Source organism: Cupressus sempervirens, chromosome 2, assembly GCF_028749045.1.
Source record: "Cupressus sempervirens isolate cs-2001-9-10 chromosome 2, ASM2874904v1, whole genome shotgun sequence".
NCBI classification, from domain to species: domain Eukaryota; kingdom Viridiplantae; phylum Streptophyta; class Pinopsida; order Cupressales; family Cupressaceae; genus Cupressus; species Cupressus sempervirens.
The window spans coordinates 608141990-608164101 of record NC_143119.1 but is presented as its reverse complement, the minus strand read 5'-3'; positions in this window follow the sequence as shown (position 1 = coordinate 608164101).

Below are 22112 nucleotides of genomic sequence, written 5' to 3'. Positions count from 1 at the left end.
AACTAATTACAAAATGTTCAGTTGAGGAGAAAATATTGTAACGATCAAGAAGAAACCAGCTATGGAGAATCTAGTTATGAATTATGTTAAGAATGAAACTATTAACCAATTACTCAAGATCAAGAGATAGATCCTACCTACTTATGGGAAAGTGTGGGAAGATCTCTTGGACCCATGAATTTTTTTATAGATAATGACCCAAAGAGATAAAAGGGGAAAATAAAAGAGTAAAGAAGTAAGATATGCATGTAATCATATGCCAGATGATAATGATGATGAATAATCACCATATATTAGTAGCTTAAGTAGTGATAGAAGGTCTTCAGTGCACATGCACTCAACAACCAAATTTTTAGATAGATAAGTGACAAGTGTTGTGGAATTGTCCATAGAGAAATAAGAACTCTATCACCCCCACCCTCTCTCACTCTCTCCCTTCCTTGCATCTCCTTCACCCCTCCTCTCTCTACATACCTCACTCTCATTGCTTCTAGTTCAAAAAAATGTGACTGTATTATGTTAAGAATAACATGATCATATTTATAATGCAATCATGTTATGTAAAAGTTCAAATTTTTTAATATTTTTTCCTTGGCTCGATAAAGAGCCAAGTCCCATTTTTAAATTTGATCAAAAGTAAACATAACATGATCATGTTATTTGAACTTTTGATTTTTATTTCATGGTACCTACTTTTTTGCATACTATGTTGGTGCATATACCCCAATGTGATCCACATAAGCAATATTGACATGTGCGGAGTTAAGTATGGTTAGCAAAAACTATGAGGATGATATGTGAAAGAGCATTGAGAATGATAGTTCATTTAGTACAAAAAAAGTTATGATGATTTTACTAATTGTAGTACTGTATATGAAGAATGTAAAATAGTGAAATGAGTATTTTTAGGCGAAGGAATTTTTTTTTTTACCAAATTAATTAGTTAGATAATTAGGGATGACACCCTAGATCTTAACCCTCACCTAGCAAGAATCAATTTTATATTTTGGAACTTGTTTAAAGGTATCAAGACTGACATAAAAGATAATTATGAAATAAGAAGGTATATAGGAAAATTGTAAATGTGATATTAAGTGCACCTCTAATGAAGTGACTGTGATATGTATGTGATATGAACTTTGATGTATGATAAGACTAGTGTGAATTCGATGTGATTTAAATTTTGAAATTGAGTTTTTGAGTACCACCTTATCATGCAAGAGTTAAAGGAGATATTTGGAGTGAATTTAAAGGAAAAATTGAAGTGATTTGAGAAAAAAATTTAGCAATCCCTTGTTTCACAAAATTGAGGTATTTATCACTTGTGTAGTCATAAATTCAAAGTTTAATTTGAAAGAATATAAACCCCAATAGTACATGATTTTAGTGAAAGGCCTAGGTGTAAATTCAACAATCATCCCTATGTTTCATTGGAACATGACCCTCTTCGAGCATTTTCACAAGTACCTTGCAACATTTTACATGTAGAGGATATTAGGGCATACATTTATTGCATGTTTGAGAGTATAGGTGATGATGACATCCACATAGAACATGACTTAGTTTATAACAATGAAATATCACTTAAGAAATGGTTTTAACTCCTAAATGACTTGAACATCATTGGGTATATGTTTTACATGGAGTTTAACAACCACAAATAGACAATAATAATTCTAAGTAGGATTCACAAAGATGTGTTACGAGTTGGTGATATACCAATTATCATAGATAATGGCACAATTTATAAACTTACTAGACTAAATAATGAAGGTATAAATCCTATAAATGGTAGGAATTTAAAGAATCTAGTTGAAACAACTTTGAAATATTGATATCAAATTGATGAGAAAGATAGTTGGAGACGAGATGAATTATAGTTCAAAGTTAAACTCGATACCTGCTAGATTTATCCATGCAACTTATCTGATGACCATGAAGAAAGAAAAAGTGACTGTGTGAGATAGCGAAACAATAATTATTGGAGAACATTGACATAATCAAGAAAACAAAGAATGTAGTATTTAGGTTTGAGTCTCTAAAAAAGCATTTGTTTTTCCAAGTAATAAGAAGATTTTCTAGAATGATAGATTATGAGTGGAATACCAACAAATGCACTATGAACCCAGTTACACACTACTATAGGAAACATCTAGAAGATAGAATGATGGAAGATATTACTAAAATGATGATGATTTTTCAAGTGTAGATGAAACAAAGATCCCAAATTCCTCCATCCCTAGTAGAGAAATACAAAGATGACATATGTTTCATGGTTGAAATTGATGTAACATGTATGGAAGCAGTATAACCAAGGGTTGAGTTCATTAACCCTATGGGATATAAAATATTAGAGGAACTAATAGAAGGATATATGAAGATAATCCTAGAATTAGAGAAAGACAAGGAGTGTCCTAGATGGGGCACATATGAAGAAAAGGTCATAGAGATAGAAAATCAGATTCACAACAAGAAAATCAACAAAAGAATGGACAAGAAGATATAAACCATTCTAAAATAAATAGAAATGAGAATAGAGGAATAAAAGGAAGATATGGGAATCACTCTAGAAATGAGAGCAAGTGGATATTCTAAAATATTATTTGACAACCCTTTAGAAATTGATTCTAGATTAACATGGGAAGTGACAATAGATGGACAATTAGCTAGTGCATCATACATATTAGTATCATAGGGGAAACCACATTTTGTACCAATAAAATTATTATTAAATGTTAAACATGTGAATAATATAATCAACAACCATAAGAAGATACACATACACAATAAGACTAGATACATTAACTAGGGAAACCCTTGATTAGATGGAAAAAAACCTATGGGGATTGTACCCAAAAAATGTACTAATATATAAGTTCCTAGTAAGAGGATAAAATTTGTTAGGAGCCAATGAAATACATTCAGTACATATCAATTCCTATTAGGAGACTTTGGATCCCTTTGAGGAGATTCCAACCTAGTTAAGAGTTGTGCCAGCCTAGTTAGGAGTTGTGCCAAACCTATTAGGAGTTATAGAAGGAAAATGAACCCACTATCCAAATAACTTTAGGGGAAAAACCATTGAACTCACTATCTAACTAGCCCCTGTATTATTTCTTATAGAATAATAGAAATGAAATTGTTCTCCACAAATAAAACTCTTTCTATGTCCTCTTACTGTGTCATTACCACACCAAATACCTTTCAAATCTCAATATCAAATCTTCAAATTATTATCACTTTGATCCCTTTGATCACTTAATTTCATTTACCAACTTTGCATATCTAATACAAGTTATCTTACACACATTACACACTTCATCATAAGAAAAATAATCTTCTTTTATACCATGTCCTCAAAATAATACACTAATTCGGCCTTGATGCTTTCACAATCAATTACAATAGGACCTCATTAAGATAATATAGTTCATTACATCTTTTCATAATTACAAAAGATGTCTTCTTCTAGTAATTCATTTTTTTTACACCTGTGATGTCAGACCTTGTGTACATGTTGACATCATCATCATGTTGTCTATTATCATTGTCTAACTTCACTCATTAGGATTCTATCCCTATTAGGAGATACAATCAAAACATTAGAAACTATTTCTCAAGTATTTTGTCTACAAACTATGTTTTGTAAATCACAAATAACTTTCACATGTTTTTGACTTTCTGCATGCATACTTGTCCACATCACCAGGATATATTGTAGAACATATCCTCAAACATGCTTGACCTTATCATAAATAGACAATATGTATGACCTCATTATTTATACGATACTCTGCTAGTCTTTACAAAAATAATTCTATGTCGACATCAATTACAAACATAATCACGAATGCAATGTGTCAATCTCCCAAGTGTTCCATCGATACTTAGGTTATTCCCCTAGAGGAATACCATAAAAATTGATGATAACATACCATCCTAGTACTAAAAGGTCTATAAGGCTAGCTAAATTAAAATAGGAGCTAATAGAATCTCCTACACACAAGAGGATTAATCAAATCTTCAGTGGGCCTAAAAAGAAAAGAAAAACACTTCAAGGAACTCAAAGAAGAAGGACCCAAATAGCTGAGTCTAAATAAGAATTAGAAGGAGATGTAAAGGAAAAAGAGATAGAAGAAGTGAAGACAATAGTAAAGGTTCCTATTGGAAGGGAACCTCGAAAGGAAAAGATAGAGACAATAAAAAGTGAAATCATAAATAATGGAAGTTTTGTACAGTTAAATAAGTTCAATAATTTGTATAGTAATATGGATAGATTGTAGTTGGAAAATACACTAGTTGGGTATATGATTTTGTCTAATAAGAGATTTGATGATGTAGTGCAAGGTAGGAGAATCCCCACAGGAGATGTCCTAGCCCACTAAGATAACTGGGGGGGGGGGGTTGAATCAATTATCAAATCAATTATCCAACAATTAAAAAATATATCTTATTTAACCAAACTTGACCATTCAACCAATGTAGAGAAAAACCATAATAAGATGCACATAGACAATTACACCAGATATGTTGACTAGGGAAACCCTTGATTAGAGGGAAAAGCCTGGTGGAAATGATGCCCAAAAGATGATGTACTAATATAAATATTCCTTGTTAGAAGATGAACCCTGTTAGGAGTCTATTACAACATTTAGTAAAATGACTCCCTATTAGGGGACTTTGAATCCCTATTAGGAGATTCCAACCTTGTTAGGAGTTGTGCCAACCCTATCAGGTGTTGTAGTATAATGTATGCAAGAAAGCCCACTACCCAAACATGAAATCTCTATTATGAGAAGAGTTCACTCCTCAAACAAGTAATTTACTATTATTTTCTTCTTTCCTCTATTTTTTCAACTGAACCAATCACTGTCGGACCTTCTAGACTAGGTCACAAACCTTAAATCCAAATACCAAACCTCAAATCACTCAGCAAAACCTCGACAATGAAGTTTCCTTCACTTCCGCATTGCTCTGCTCCACTTCACATTCCACACTTTGTCCTACTTGCAAAATATCATCCACATAAATTCATTGAATTACATGATAAAAAAAAATTTCATTCATTTATACTGAGTCCATAATAAAATTCCCTGAGTCAGTTGTTAGACCTTCTCAATTACTTATTATGGGACCACTTTAAGAACACATTACACTTAGAGATAACATAAATCTTTCACCTTGTAACTTGAATATCTTTTTGTACATTTAACATTATGATGAGTGGGTTTACCCACATCATCATCAACAAGTCCTCTTCATGTACTCAACCTTGATTCACATATTATCAACTCTACTAAGAGATACAAAAAGTTTACTAGAACATGCCTTTACAAACTCTATCTTAGAATGAACATCACAAAAACTTACATAACTTCTTTTAGAATTAGCATTTCTTCTTCCAATGTTAACTGCATATACCAAATACTTAGAAGTATCTCCCATAATGTTAGATAGTGTAAATACTCAACTAGTCATTCATACCAACTTGAACTTTCCATTGTTTTTTTGTTAGATACCACAAAAAACTATTGTGTTGACATCAATGACAAACTCAATCATGAATGTAACATATCTATAGTACTCCCCCATAGGAATATTATCATCATTCATTCTTGTAACCAATCTTGTAACAATCTCCCCCTTTGGCATTTATGGAAACATAGATGAAAAAATCTAGTTCCAAGAATACCAACAAAAGAATGTTAATCTTATTTCAAATCCTCTTAATCAATTATTCTCCCTATTGATATATAATTTTTTTCAAACAATCATTCCATGTTATTTTTCATGCAATACTTCTCCTCCTGATTTTTCTCATGCAATACTTCTCCCCCATTGACATCAATGTCAAAAGTTTCAAAAACCAACATCTCTGCATCAAACTTTGCAACAACTAATTATTTCTAGCTCAATTGTCAAAAGAGACAATTAAGAACAATATCCAACAAGAGTCCTAGATGAATCTAGCCATAATAGATACTCCCCCACACATGAAGCATTAGCATTCAGTCCAAACAAAAAATGGTTCTCTATTGCACTAGACTGATGCACTTTTGCATCTTCTACTTTGATGTAGGAAGGGGCATAACCCCAAGCATACCTTGCAAATATTCAAAAGTCTCTTTGTGAAGAGGCTTAGTGAATATATCTACAATCTTCTCTTTAGTGCCCACATATTCCAATTTGATTTCCTTATCTACAACTTTCTCTCTCAACATGCAATCCTTGATAGAAATGTGCTTAGTCTTCGAGTGCAACATTGGATGTTTAAACATATTTACTGTGCTTGTGTTGTGACAATGTATGATAATAGGTTCACTAATTTCTATCCTTATATCCTTAGCATCTACTTCATCTAAACAACTTGATTGTAATTGTTTTCTACTGCAACATATTCTACCTCTATTTTACTTTGAGATGTAAATCCTACTTCTTGCTCAACCAAGAAACTAATCTTCCTCCAAGAAAGAAAGCTCCACCACTGATGCTCATTCTTTCATCCATATTGCCTTCCCAATCTGCATTAGTATAAGCACTTAGAGTGAAATCATTAAATATATTATACCACAATCTAAACTCTATGTTCTCTTTAGATATCTAAATATCCTTTTCTCTACTGCATAATGTGCTTCTCTAGGATCAACCTGGAATGTTGCAATAATTCTAATTGCATTTTCTATATATGGCCTTGTGTGTGTTAGATATTGCAATCCTCCAATCATAGATTTGTACTTTTTCTTCTCAATAGTAGCTGTTTCATCCTTTGCAGATAACTTATGTTTGTTACCATAGGTGTTCCAACTATTTTGCATGTATCCAAACCAAACCTTTTCAATAAATCTTTCAAGTACTTATTCTGAGAAATAAATATTCCTTCTTTAATCTGCACAATCTATAATCGTAGAAAATATTTTATTTCTCCTATCATACTCATCTCAAATTCTTTCTTCATCTCTTTAGCAAACATCATCAAACCATCATCAATTTCATTCTAATATAGATTATTATGTCTGCATACTATGTCATTATCATCTATTAAAGGACATCCTTCAAACTTTCCAATTTATACATTTTCTTCAAGTTCTCTATTCAAAAATGTTGACATCCATCTGATATAATTTTAATTTCTTTTGTGTTGCATAGTCTAAGAATAATCTTACTTCTATTCTAGCCACTGCAGCATAGGTCTCATCATAGTCTATTCTTTCTTGCTATGAGTAACCTTTACATAATAATCTATCTTTGTTGCTTACAAATTCTCTTTGTTCATTTATCTTATTTTTGAATACCCATTTAGTTTCTATTACATTCATGTCGGCTAGTCTAGAGACCAATTCTCATGTCTCATTTTTTACTATTTGATCCAATTCATTTTTCATATCTTGCTTTTGATAGTCATCTTTATATGCTTCATCTACATTCTTTGGTTCAACTTGAGATATCAAACATAGCTCTTCATTGAATCTACTTCTTGTCATCACACCTTTACCTTTACTTTTGATGATATTCTCAAATGGGTGATTTTTTATCATATTCTATCCTGATATAGGAGTTTCTATCTCAACTCTTGGCTCTACTAAAGGTTTTGAGCTTTTTTCCTACCTTATCTCTCCTTCATTCTACAAATCATTGTTAGTCTCAAGGAATACTTCATCAGTCCTTAGTTTAGTAGCAACATCATCGTTTGAATTGTAATCAACTATTCTCTCTTATATCCTAAATTTCTCATCAATTATCACATTTGCACTTTCCATAATAGTCTTAGCTCTTTGATTATAACATCTATAAGTCTATCTTTTTGATGAATAACCAATAAACATACCTTCAATGCTTCTAGCATCAAGCTTACCAATGTCATCATCTCTTTTGATATAGTAATTACTTCCAAAATTTCTAAAATACTTAACTATAGGTGAGTGACCAAACCATAGTTCATAAGTGGTCTTGTTTGTGTCTTTTCTAACTTGCACTCTATTCATAATGTTAACTGTTGTATTCACAACTCTCCAAAATGTCTTAGATACCTCATTTTCAGCAAACATAGCTCTTACAACTTTTATAACTGACATGTTCCTTCTCTCTACAATGTCATTCTATTTAGGGGTTCTTGGAGCTAATAATTGTCTTTTGATTCCATTTTCTTCACAAAACATGTTGAACTCATTTGAAGTAAATTCTCCTCCTCCATCTAATCTTAAACATTTAGTCTTCATACTAGATTCATTCTCAACTCTATTCTTTAATATTTTAAACTTATCAAATGCCTCAAATTTCTCTTTAAGAAATGCAACCCACATCATTATAGAAAAATCACCAACTAGAATCATAAAATACCTTTCACCATAGAATCCTTTAGTCTTTGTAGGACCACTGAGATCTATGTGTACAATCTCCAATTTTGTTGTAGTAGTAACTTCTTGCTAGGAAAAGAATTTTTTTTATGCTTTGCCAAAACACATTCCTTGTAAATTGTGTTAGTAGGATTTACAATATTTGGCAAATCTCTAACAACAAACATATTACTAGTCTTCACAATATTGTCAAAGTTTCTATGAAAAAATCTCTTATGCCATAACAAACTTTTATCAACCTTTGCAACCAAACATGACATTTTAGTAGGATTCAATTGAAATAAATTACCTCAAGATCTAGTTCCTATTCCATTTACCTTTCCATATTTGTCTCTGATCATGCATTTTTTCTTTGTGAACTATAATTAATAACCTTTTTCTACTACTTGTCCAACACTCAAAAGGCTGTGCTTTAAACCATCAACAAAGTATAAATCTTCAGTGTTAGTTTTACCATAAAAAGTTATAAATCCAATACCTTTAACTATAGAAGTTGATGAAAGATAAACCTCACAGCTCCCAAGAATCACCTACATACAAACACCAGTTACAGAAGAGAGAAACAAAAGCCTATGGAGGCAGAAATTTCTAGTTCCATAGACAAGAAATTCTTGATGAGCAAAAAATAGATTTCTATAATCAAAATAAAAAAGTCTCAATGTTTACTATTAGAGATCATCCTTATAAAGGAGATCAAAAACCTAAAAAGTTCTAACCTAGGTTGTATAATAATAATTAATAAAAGAATTAATTATTATATACCTAAAGTTTAGCTTAAGCAACCAGAGTTAATTAGGAAATATCTAATTACTCAAACACCCCCCCTAAGATAAACATAGGGAGTAGCTAAAAATCTAGAAACTAATACAATAGATAGTCGAAGTCATGATGAATCTTCTAAAGCAAAGAAATTAATCTCCAAACTTGAAATAACCAAGATATCTACCATAATGCAAAAATGCAGAAGACTGAATAGAATGTGCCTGGAGCAAAATTTAGAAAAATAACCAACATCAATGGAAAGAACTTGGAAAGATCTTTCTAGTGATATTAAGAATTCCCAAATTGGAGATTGGATGCTTAAGATATGTCTCTTAGAGTGAAAAAATAAACTCAGGACTTGATAGTAGAAAAAGCCATCGGAATTGTATCAAAACTGAAAATTAACTATGCCACTAGGATAGGCTTAGAACTAGCTTATTAGTGATCTATTGTTTGCAAAAAATGGAGTCTGTATGCCCAAGATATGAGAAAAAAAATGAAGGTAGGTCAAAATAGAGGCTGAAGAGGTGACAAGAAGTGGTGATTCAGTGTTGACATGGCATTGACATCATCAAGTGACAAGCCCAAATTTGATAGTAAAATGGTCATCATGGCAAAAAAATTCTTGAAAATGGTCCTTGTTAGAGAAAATGTCAAATCGCCAAAAAAAAGAGCTAGAAATCTAAGGGTCAGTGCAAGATTAAAAATCGGTGGCAAATAACGAGCATGTAAGACAAAAAATTATGGGTTTGATCTAGTGACATGGCTTGGAGAACCAATAGAATGATTCAATAAAAAATCATAGAAAAAATTCCATGGAGGAACCTAATAATAAAGACTTCCACCAATACATAACATACTAAGAATTTCATTCACCAAAATATGAAACTTTGTACAAAACAATATCGACATCTCGACCTTCGAAAGAAGCCACCAAAAAAAAATATGCCATGTGATTTGAAAAGAAATACTCAAATCAAATTACACTCCAATGAGCAAGCATCAGGCATGACCCAGAATATCATAGGATACCCTAGACTTGAATAGAAGGGTATGGAGTTGGTGTTCATGGAAGCTCTCAACCATCAATGCAAAAGAAGGTGAGTGTAGTAGTGGTAATTATTGTATTTCTCTCACCAACTAAAGTCTATGATGACAATTTAAAGCTCCCAACCTATGTGTGTATGAAACCATGAATCAATTCTAATCTTAGAATGATGTTACCAACATGCAACAATATAGGACCTATAACAGTGTCCATTGCTGAAATTACCAAGGCATAGTTTTTATAAAACAAGACACTTCACCCAAACTTCATTAGAGACCATATTATTGGGGATGCTTCCATCACAAATGTGTAATCACCATTTCTACCAAAAACTTCTTCAACACCAAAAACTAGAATCCAAGAACAGGGGCCAAATAATGGTTGAACTACACATCAAAAATCCTCAAAATAACTGGCTAATTTCCAATGTAGAGGAAAAAATGACATGGCTAAAGGTAGAAATGCCCAATCAGTGACACACATGAGGGAAAATTTTTTCAATAAAGTTTGTTGATCTCTAATGGTAGATTCTTTTGTTAAAATCAAACATGTGGTATACACAAAAAATGCATAGGGAGATAGAGGGCACATTAGTGTGGTTGAGAGCATGAACCACAAAGAAAATAAGCAGACCCACAAAGCTGCCAAAGATGCTACTCATCCCAGAAACTGCTAGAAGGAGAAAAAATTGCCCATCAGCAAAAAACCATGCTTGTAAAGAGCACAATTAAAGGATGATGAGCTACAAAAAGTCATGTCTCCAAATTGTGTGCTGAAATAAAGAATAGAAAAGGAGGATGGTAGTGCATTTCCAAACAACTACCATCAATGCCACTAAAACTAATCCATAAACAAAATCCACAACTCCAAAGTGCACAAACCACTGATAAGCTTTCACAAAGAGATGTGTGGTGAAAAATAATGAAGGCTCATGCCTTAAATTGTGTAGGAAAATAATTTATTTCCAAGTCACCATAAGATGTGGAGGTTGATGAGTTTTGCATGAAGAGCCCATGAGATCATGTAGGAGCATTCAAGTGCCAACCAAACAAGCAGTCATATGCATGAAGAACTCATGACCGGTGAGGAAGGGCCATAGGGATATCTTGGAGTCTCAAACCACCATTGAGGTGGGTGGGAGACACAAACTTCAAACTATCTTTCTAACCCAAAAATCAAGTCTAAGGATGGTGAAGAATCTGAGGGTGGGCAGAAAAAAGTTGGTTGTCTCCTCTCCACAAATAGAAATGTAGACCATTGTGGGTTTCAAGGCTGAGATCTATACCCATAAATAGAAGTCCACAAAAAAAAAAAAAGATGCATTCCAATTAAAAGGTATGGAGGGAGACCACTCACACTACACAAGGACACTATTGATAGCTTTGACTCATTTTATGTGCCTAGGTCAAAATGACCTGGGTGCAATTTTTTTTTACCTCAAATTTCAACAACGTCCAAACTAGACATATTTTATATGGAAATGGGAGTTTTCAAGTGCTCTAAGCTTAGTTTTGATGTTCATTTTGGCTCAAAGTGCTTCAAAAATTAGTGACCCCCTAGATCCAATAAAAAATTGCTGACAGCTCAGATCTAAAAATTGATGCCAAGTCTCTCAAGAATAGGATAGAGGCATGTAGATCTAGAGCTCTAATACCATGTAGAATTTGATGAAAGATCAACCTCCTAGCTCCCAAGAATCACCTACAAACAAACACCTATTGTAGAAGAGAGAAGCAAAAAGCTATGGAGGTAGAAATTGCCAAATCCATATATGAGACATTCTTGATGAGCAAAAAAGATATTGCTATTATCAAAAGAAAAAAGTCTCAATGGTTACAATGAGAGATCATCCTTATAAGGGAGATCAAAAAATTAAAAAGTTCTAACCTAGGTTGCATAATAATAATTAATAGAAGAATTAATTATTATATGCCTAAAGTTTAGCTTAAGAAATTAGAGTTAATTAGGAAATATCTAATTACTCTAACATTAAATTGGCATGCTGTATTGTTTTTTACTCTGAAAATTCCCACATCTTGACTTTTGAAGTTAACAAATTTGTTCATATCATCGATCATATGATGCAAATAACCACTATCAATTATCCAATCATATTTCTTCTCAACTTGTGATACCAAGGCTTCCTTTTCTAGACTTTCTTCTTTAATTGCCACAAATCCAATTTCATCATCACTAGTACTTAATGCTTGGTCATTAGAATCATTATCTTTATTTGCATAAAAAATCTCTCTATCTTTTCTAGGTTTATAATTTTCCATATGATTTTTCTCTCTTTTAGAACACTTAGATGCATGATGACCATATTCATCACAAGTCTAATATTTAAAGATTTTCTTATCTCCTTTTTCTTTTCTTACTAGAGGGGCTATGCATTCAATTTTTCCATTTTCCTTAGATCTACTATTGCTAGAAAAATCTCCTCTAGCACTTCTGCTTCTTGATAAACTAGGTCATATATTTAAGGCACTGAAAGTTGTCTTTGTTCTAGTCAATTCTCCAGGCTATCTAAGTTCATTCTCAATTTCTTCAAGTCTTCGAAGCAATGTCTCCTTTCTAAAATCTTTGGTACAAGATATCAAAAATTGTATCATCTAAATTGTTGACTTAAATGGTGGTGTTAGAGTCTTCAATATATTCCATATGACCTCATCATCTTCTTTGGTTCCTCCTTGAGATCTAATACCTACAGTAATTTATGATATCCTAAATGTGTTTTATTTTTGGAAGTGTAGTCAATATTGCTTCTATTTCTCTCATGTCACACATAAAAAGATCTCTTTCATCTTTGGTACAATTTTCCAAATCCTTTTCAGCAATGATTGTATTTGCTGATTTTGTCAAGATCCAATATCCCATACCCATACACAATAGATGTATCTTCATCTTTTCTTTCTAGTTGTCATAATTTGTTCCATCAAAATTTGGACTATCTTTTCTAAGAATTCTCACCATGGATCTCCCAAAGTTGTTAAACTTTATATTGAAGGACCTGATGCTCTGATACCAATTGCTAGAAATAATAGTGAACCAAGAAAATTGAGAGTTGGGGGTGAATCAGTTATCCAACAATTAAAATATATATCTTCTTTAACCAAACCTAACCATTCAACCAAAGTAAATAGTAACCATAATAAGTTGTACATAAACAATTACACTAGATATGTTGACTAGGGAAACCCTTGATCAAAGGGAAAACCCTAGTGGGAATAATGCCCACAAGATGATATGCTAATATAAATATTCCTTATTAGAGGATGGACCTTGTTAGGAGTCTATTACAACATTTAGTACAATGAGTCCTTTTTAGGAGACTTTGAATCCTTGTTAGGAGATTCCAACACTACTAGGACTTGTACTACAATGTATGCAAGAAGAGCACACTACCCAAACATGCAATCTCAATGACAAGAAGAGCCCACTATTCAAACATGTGATTTACTATTATTTTCTTCTTTTCTTTGTTCTGTCAACAAAACCAATCACTTTCAAAAAATTTAGACTAGGTGAAAAACCCCAAATCCAAATACCAAACCTCAGATCACTCAACAAAACCTCGACAATGAAGTTTTCTTCACTTCCACACTACTCTACTCTACATTGCATTCTGCACTCTCTAGTGCTTGCAAAATATCATCCAAATCAATTCATTGCATTACATGATAAAGAAAAATGTCCTTCCTTTATACTGAATCCTTAATACAATTCTCTGAGTTGGCTATTAGACCTTCTCAATTAATTATTCTTGTACTACTTTAAGAACATGTTACACTTAGTGATAACATAAATCTTTCACCTTGTAACTTGAATATCTTTCTATACATGTAACATTATGACAAGAAAGCTTACCCATGTTAGAATCAACATGTCTTCTTTATGTCCTAAACCTCAATTTACATAATATCAACTCTGTTAAGAGAAATAACAAGTTTATTAGAACATGCCTCTATAAACTCTTTCTCAAAACATACATCACCAAAACTTACATAACTTCTTCTAGAATTATCATTTCTTCTTTTGATGTTAACTACATATACTAGATACTCAAAAGCATCTCTCATAACCTTAGATAGTGTAAACACTCAACTAGTCATCCATACCAACTTGATCTTTTTGTTGTTCTTCTGTCAGATACCATAGAAAATTGCTATGTTGACATCAATGACAAACTTGGTCATGAATGTAACATATCATCATAGTAACATATCCATAGTACTTCCCCATAGGAATATAATCAAAATTCATACTTTTAACTAATATTCTTATAGTATGGCCTTCCTAGTTATGATCAAATACAAAGAAAGTAATAGTTCTACAAGATCCCTCAAGATCCAACCCAAACCCTAGCTAGTCTTGATATGTAATACACCATAACTGAAATGGAAACCTCTAGAAAGATCTAAAATTTTTCTCTCAATCCACCAAACAATCTCCTTATTTCCCAAGCTATAGCTACTATTTCTACTCACACTTTTATCCTCTCAAATACACCATGTTGAATCTCACAATGAATTAAGGCTCCCCTAAACTCCATATTTATACCAAACTAAGCTACAAGTTGGCCTAGCAAGTTACAAATTGAATAAACCCTTACATTAAATACATATTTAAGCCACAAGTCAGCTCAAAAAAATTGTTAAATATGAAATGTTAATGCTTGTGTTAACCTGTGATAACCACATGAAAGACTTAGAAAAAGCCCCAATTATACAAAACTAATTAAATTCATATAGGAGAGATAACCAAGACCACACATAGGTCCTTATGAATCTCCAAGTTGTCCCTTGTCACTATCACATGCCACATACATTAAATAGACCAAGTTGGCCAACTAGACCTCAATAACTTCATTTGAAAAATCATGTTTTTGAGCATGATTGAGTTCCTTTCAGAATTGCTGACCACATTTAGTTATGAAAAAAGCAACAAATTCCAAGAAATAGTGTAGATGATGAGAAAAACTACAATGATTGAGATCCTTCAGTGATTGAGCTCCTTGGCCAACACTACACCCAAGAACTACCCAATAATGACTAGGCACTAGTCCTTCTATGACTGAGTTCTCCCACTCCAAGTTTAATTCACTTCAAAATGTAGGGTTTCCATCTTCCCTAGGATGCTCCTATGTTATTTGAAGATGTACAAAAGATAATTCCGAAAGATCCCTATAATAGATTGATAAACAAGAAGAAAGGAGTAATTGAAGAGGACAAGAACATAAGGGAGAACATGATAACATAAGTTATGAATGATGAGAATCTTGAAAAAATCATGAAAGGTATTGATATCTTATTGAGGAATAAGAGAAGAGCAATACTCCTAATGGGAGGAATTTATGAGGAAGTTAATGAGGAAACGCAAAAAGGAATTGTGAAGTTTATGACCTTGGTAGAACCCAATCAAGAGAAGGAAAGAAAGGGAATAGCAGGAGAAATCCCTATAATAGAGAAACATGACATACTACCATTAGAAACAACAATGACATTATTAGTTGGAGAGCAAAAAATGACACTGTAATGATAGAAGCAATAATCACTCCACAAATAAAAACTGCTACTAACACTATGAAAATAGACACTAGAAGAATTACGTTGGACACAAAAGAGGATCCATCCAAGGACTACATCTATCCATTTTTGATAATTTGGTAGTTTATACTAGTTGTGAGGATGATGAAGAGGAAAAGAGGTAGATAGAAGAGGAAGAGAGAAGGAAAAGAGGTTAGAAGAAAGGAAAAAAAAGGGAAGAAGGATATAGAAGGAAGGAAGAAAAAAAGGAGAAGAGGAAAGAAGAAGTGGAGAGGAGGAAAGAAGAAGGAGAGGAGAGGTAAGAAGAAGAGGATAACAAGGAAGAAGAGAAGAAGAAAGAAGAGAGGAGGAAATAGAGGAGAAGAAGAAAAAAAAGAAGGTTAGAATTACTTGAAAAATAGTAATGCAAGAGTCATCATTCTTTTCATAATTGAAGCATAGAAAAACTAAAGTTGACAGTCACATTTTAGCATGAGGTAGATATTTGGTTACAAACTCATGAGAAGGTCCATTGGAATTTGCATAGGAGAACTCATTTGATTATTATGATGATTAGATAGGATTGGTATCATCTTTCAAAAAAAATATTTAAAGAAACAAGAAAGTGAAGAACCTTAAAAAATCATTAGAGGAAATTTCAGAGAAGTTGAAAATGGCCACCATAGTTAAGGTGATAGAGGTATATCCCTAGCTGAGAGAAAATAAATTGCTGAAATATTTTGATAATGAGTTCACCCAATTATCAAAATTGCAAATAACACAAGCACATGCAAAGCATGATGCAAAAATGTTTGACATAGTGTGTAAAAATATAATAAATTTTCTAATAACACTTGATACTTGTATCAAGGAACTAAGAAGATTCCTTATGGAAAGAAATATATTGTATAGAAAATGTACAATGTCATGGAACTATGTCAAATATATGAATAAAGAGATAAATGGGAAGAAAAATGGATTGTAGAACCTAGTAAATGAGACATCATATGAAAAGTTCATTTATTTAGACATTAATGCAATAGAGGTACTTTCCTATGGACAATGTGCCTTGATTGGTATATTTGAGGAAGTTAGGGACACATGACATAAAGAGTTTGAGAGCCTAAAGTTAAACTTTACAGATTGTCTCTTGAGGATAACAAACTCAACATGAAGAAAAAGGTAAAATAATTTTGACATGTATATAAGTTTTGACACCTTTTTCATTGATGTCAAAGGGGGAGAGATATAAGGAAAATTGTATATAGAAGATTGTAATATAGTAAATAATTATAATTTAAGTGGGAGCTATATCAATTACAAGAAATAAGAAAATATGGTATATATGATGATCCACAATTTTTGAAAGTTTGTAATGGCCACACATTTCTGTAAATTCTGAAATTTTATTTTTGGACTTAGTCAATTTTCCCATATGTTTCTATTAATGACAAAGGGGGAGATTGTTGGCAATTTGGCTAGGCTAGTCAGCATGATGTTTTCATTTATGGAAACATGTAAGTCGTGAAGTGAGTAGATGATATGGATGAAGACTTGGGTTAGATATATAGGAAATTGTTTAAGTGTTACACAGTTCATCTTTTAGAACAATTAGAGTTTTGATCAATGTGGTCCATAAAAGCAACATTGAAATGTACAAAGTTAGGTTTAGTTAGAAAAAACTATGAGGATGACATGTGCAAGAGTGCATGATAGTATAGTTAGTATAGACAAAGTTATAGTATTGTATAGGAAGAACAAATAAAGATAAGGAAATGGGTATTTTTGGGTTAAGGAATTACTTTTTTCCCAAAATAATTACTTAACTAATTTGGGATGACATCCTAAATGTTAAAACTAAGCTAGCAAGTGTTGATTTTATATTTTGGCAAGTGTGTAAAGGTATAAAGGTTGACAAAGAAGATAATTATGAAATAACAAGGTACAAAGGAAAATTGTAAATGTGATGTTAAGTGTGCTTCTAATGAAGTGAGTGTGATATTTATGTAACATAAATTCTAATGTATGATCAAAGCAATATGAATTGTGATAAATTTTTCTAAAGAGAAGCAAAGGAAATGTCGAATATTGAAGATATTAGCAACAATACAAAGGTTTATGTATCTATATTTTGTATTAAAGAAATTTTTTGTACATTGCATGTTTGGGTAGTGGGATCATCTTGCATACATTTGTAAATTGTATATATTAACTCATAACAAGATTGAGGCTTCCAAAAAATCTTAAGTCCTCTAACACGGATCAAGATACTATATAGATGTATCAGAATCCAAATAGGGTCAATAACTTTAATCAGATACTTTTGATTAGTGGATCATTGTGTGTTTAACATCCCCACTAGGGTTTTCCCTTGGCTAGGGTTTCCCTAGTTAACAAAATATGGTGCTATGAGTTACATTGTTTTATGGTTATGTTTGCTATTCAACATAGTGATGGAGGAGCATCCTAGGTTGCCTTGTTTTCTTTCTCATCTTTGTTCATTCTACTAGTTAATGCCAAGTTCTAGTGGTTGTCAAGTTACAATCATTGCCAAGTTCATGTATGTGTCAAGTTGTCCAATGTTGGCCAAGAATTTCTATATGTGCCAAGCTGCCCATAGTTGGCCAAGTATTCCTTCTCTCGCTAAGTGAACCAAATGTTTTTTGATGCTCAATTCCTTCTATAATTGATTTTTTCTATGATGGTTTCTTAGTTTCAGATGACTTATGTATTTAATTTGGATTGTGAATTATTTAATTTAAGGATCTTGTCTTGGGGTGTGTGTAGACTATTTTGAGGCCAACCTTGTTAGCATGAATGCTAATGATATTCCTTTGGGGGAGTATCCTAAGAATTGGAGAGATTGTTAGCATAATTGACATGCTTCATTCATGACTATTTTTTTCATTGATGTCAACATAAAATTATTTATGTGAAGACTGGTAGACTAACAAAAAGTGATAGAGGTTGTACAAACAATATATTGTAGATAAGGTGAAGCAGAGTTATGGGTGTCTTCTACATTATGTTCTACTAATGAGATTAATTGTCCATGAGGTAACTTGAAGAATACAAAAGAAACTACTACATTTGGACCTGAATTGCTATAGTGGGCCATCATAATTGGGATGGCCACCTATCACCCAAGTGACAGAAGCATGAATTATCTCCTATTGGGTGGGTGTTAGACTCTTGCTATCTGAAATTGTAATGGTAACAACATCTGTCATAATTGCGATGGATAAAACTATCGTAACTTGGAAGAAGGGACAAGAATTCATGTTAATGACATCACAATTCATACAATCTAATTGATCTCTACCATGTTTGTCTAACACACATATCTAATATGGAGCCTTTATATCCAACCATTCATTATAAGTCAATGGATGTGCTTCATGCCTGGCATGCAAGAGATGCATCTATATATGTAATTTTTATCAACTTGGAAAACTATATTTGATCTTGCTAGCTGGGAACAACTTATTGTTCATTTATTGTACCCAATCTAATGATAGTTCTACCAAAATCTGTAATCAACCCAACTAATCAACAACTAGACCAATTTAAATAGGTTATGGCTTGGGAATCTTCTATTCTTCTTTATCATATGGTTGTAATGTTGGAGGCAACATTTTTCCAAAGTGGTAGTAGATTTTGTATCATTAGCTTTGTTAAAATCCTAATTTTAATGAAGTAAAAGAATAGTTTTTATGGTAGAAAGGACTATTTATCCCCAAGCTTCTTGCTAATGAATGTATGATTTGAGCAAAAGACAATCAAATCCATGAAGCCCAAGAAAACCTGCATGCAAAAAACCTATCACAGAGAAGAAAAAGACAAGAAGAGGCAAGGGTTTGATCTAAAAAACTCAAATGAAGAAGAAAAATATTATTCAACAAATTCAATGAATTTACAAAGAGATCAATCCTTATAAAGAAGATCAAAACCCGAAAAGGGTAACCTAAAGCCTAAAAAAGCTAGGGTTGCACATTATAATTAATAAAATATTAATTATATGTACCTACGAGATAGCTTAAACAAACTAGAGTAATAGGAAACTTATTTAATTAAATCAAAGTGATTTAATTAATAAGTGAAAACAAATAATTACTCTAACACCCCCCATTAAGCGAAGCTTGGGAGGTAAGCTAACCTAGCACAGTAAGGAAAGTAGAAAAATGGGTCTTGGCAACAAGGCCTGATCAGGTACCCAATACAAGGAAATCTCTATAAATTGGAGAAATAGAGAAAACCACATGGGAAAAACCCTACTCCAAAAAGAGATAGCAAAGAATGTTCTAGAAGAAAGGAACAAAGAGAGATCATGAAGAGAACCACTAAAGCATGAAAAGCCGCAAAAATCTGTTGAAAAATCTAATCTGTAGAACCTCCATGGAAATAGAAGGCATGAACCACATGCCTATATGGTAGATGATCCATCTCACTAAAATGCATAGCTAGCCAACTACTGCAATTGCCTAGTATGTAGGATTAGGTACTAAATATGTAGCTCACACTAATGAACCAGCGAACCAAGGAAGCATTAGAACCGACAATATAACCCCCCTTAATGTAGATGGAGTGAGATGACAGGCAACTGAAAAGATGGGCCAAAAATCTCTTACAACACAAGAACTAGACACATTGAGGGTGAGGTACAAACACCTATAAAGGAATGTATCAAAGACACTGCATGAGGAAAAAGAGGAAGAGGGCACAAAACTGGCAAACAACTATCCCCCCCATGGAACTTTAGAAAATAGTGCGAGTACAATAAATCACAATGATGAAAAGGATCCTAAAACACAAGAGTGGCACTTTATCTCAATGTGTTTGCATAAAGATTCTTACAATGAATATCAACAATTATCAAAAAAAAGCATAAGACTAATACAATAGAAAGTAAAACCCAAAACAAAGCATCTGAAGCAACAAAATTGATCCCTGGACCTAAAATGACTAGGATATCCACTAGAATGCAAAAATGCATAAGACTAAATAAAAATTTCCTAGAGCAAAATCTGGAACAAAAACTAGCATCACTAAAAAGAGCATGGAAACAACTTTCCAACGATATAAAGAAGTCCAAAATCGGAGATCGGATGCTCAAGATACACCTCCTAGAGTGCAAAATAGAACATCTGACTTTGACTACCAAAATAGGAAACAAAACTACATCAAAACCAAAAAAAACCTACACAAATATCTCCATCTTGGAACTAGCTTTTTGATACATTTTTCAATTTGAAAAAATACATCTGTATGCTCAAGTTACGGAAGAAAAATCGATAGGCTCTCTGAAAATGCATGTAAAATTATTTTTTTAATAAAAAAATAATTTAAAAAATAAAAATCCTGCACCACCCCCGCACTACTAGCGAAGTGATGGTTGGGTGGTGGTCGGGCAAAGGGAGGGTGGAGCTATAGTGGGGCTATGATGGATGCCACCGACGGAGCCACTGTGGGCCACTAGCAGACCACCAGTGGTAACCGCTCACAATGGCTATCAACGATGACTGCTAGTGGCTCTGCTATGGGTTACTAACCACTGCAGTTAAAACTGTGTAAAAAATATTTATTTTTTTGTTTTTTTTTATAAAATTCTACCTCGAAATGTGTGTAGAGGCCATATGACCTTGCCCAACAAATTTTTTTTGCCTTCCAGATCAATGTTGTCCAAATTGGACAAATTTTATATGGAAACAGGGGTTTTGACGCCTTTTGAATCTATCCATGATGTCTGTTTGGGCTCAAACTACTCCAAAAATTGGTGAGCCACCTATTTTGTCAAAAAAAACACTAGATTTGATCCACCAAACCATTATTCTCCCTTTTTCTCCAAATACTGAACAAGCTACAAAAAATCTGGCTTTGATACCATGTAGGATTTAAGAAAAAGCCAATCAAATCCATGAAGCCCAAGAAAACCTCCATGCAAAAAACCTATCATGGAGAAGAAAAAGACAAGAAGAGGCAAGGGTTTGATCTAAAAAACTCAGACGAAGAAGAAAAATATTATTCAACAGATTCAATGAATTTACAAAGAGATCAATCCTTATAAAGGAGATTGAAACTCGTAAAGGGTAACCTAAAGCCTAAAAAAGCTAGGGTTTCACATTATAATTAATAAAAGATTAATTATCTATACCTATGAGATAGCTTAAGAAAACTAGAGTAATATGTAACTTATTTAATTAAATCAAAGTGATTTAATTAATAAGTGAAGAAAAACTAATTACTATAACAATGAGAGGATAACAAGTCAACTAAATGTATCTCTTAAAATGATTAATCAAGTTGTAGAGGGCATGATTGTGGAACAACTTGGGGCCAGAGAGAATGTAACCTATCTTAGGGTGACAAAGCAACACCAATTTGAGGCACTTTAGTAGCAACAAGAAACAACAATATATGATTAAC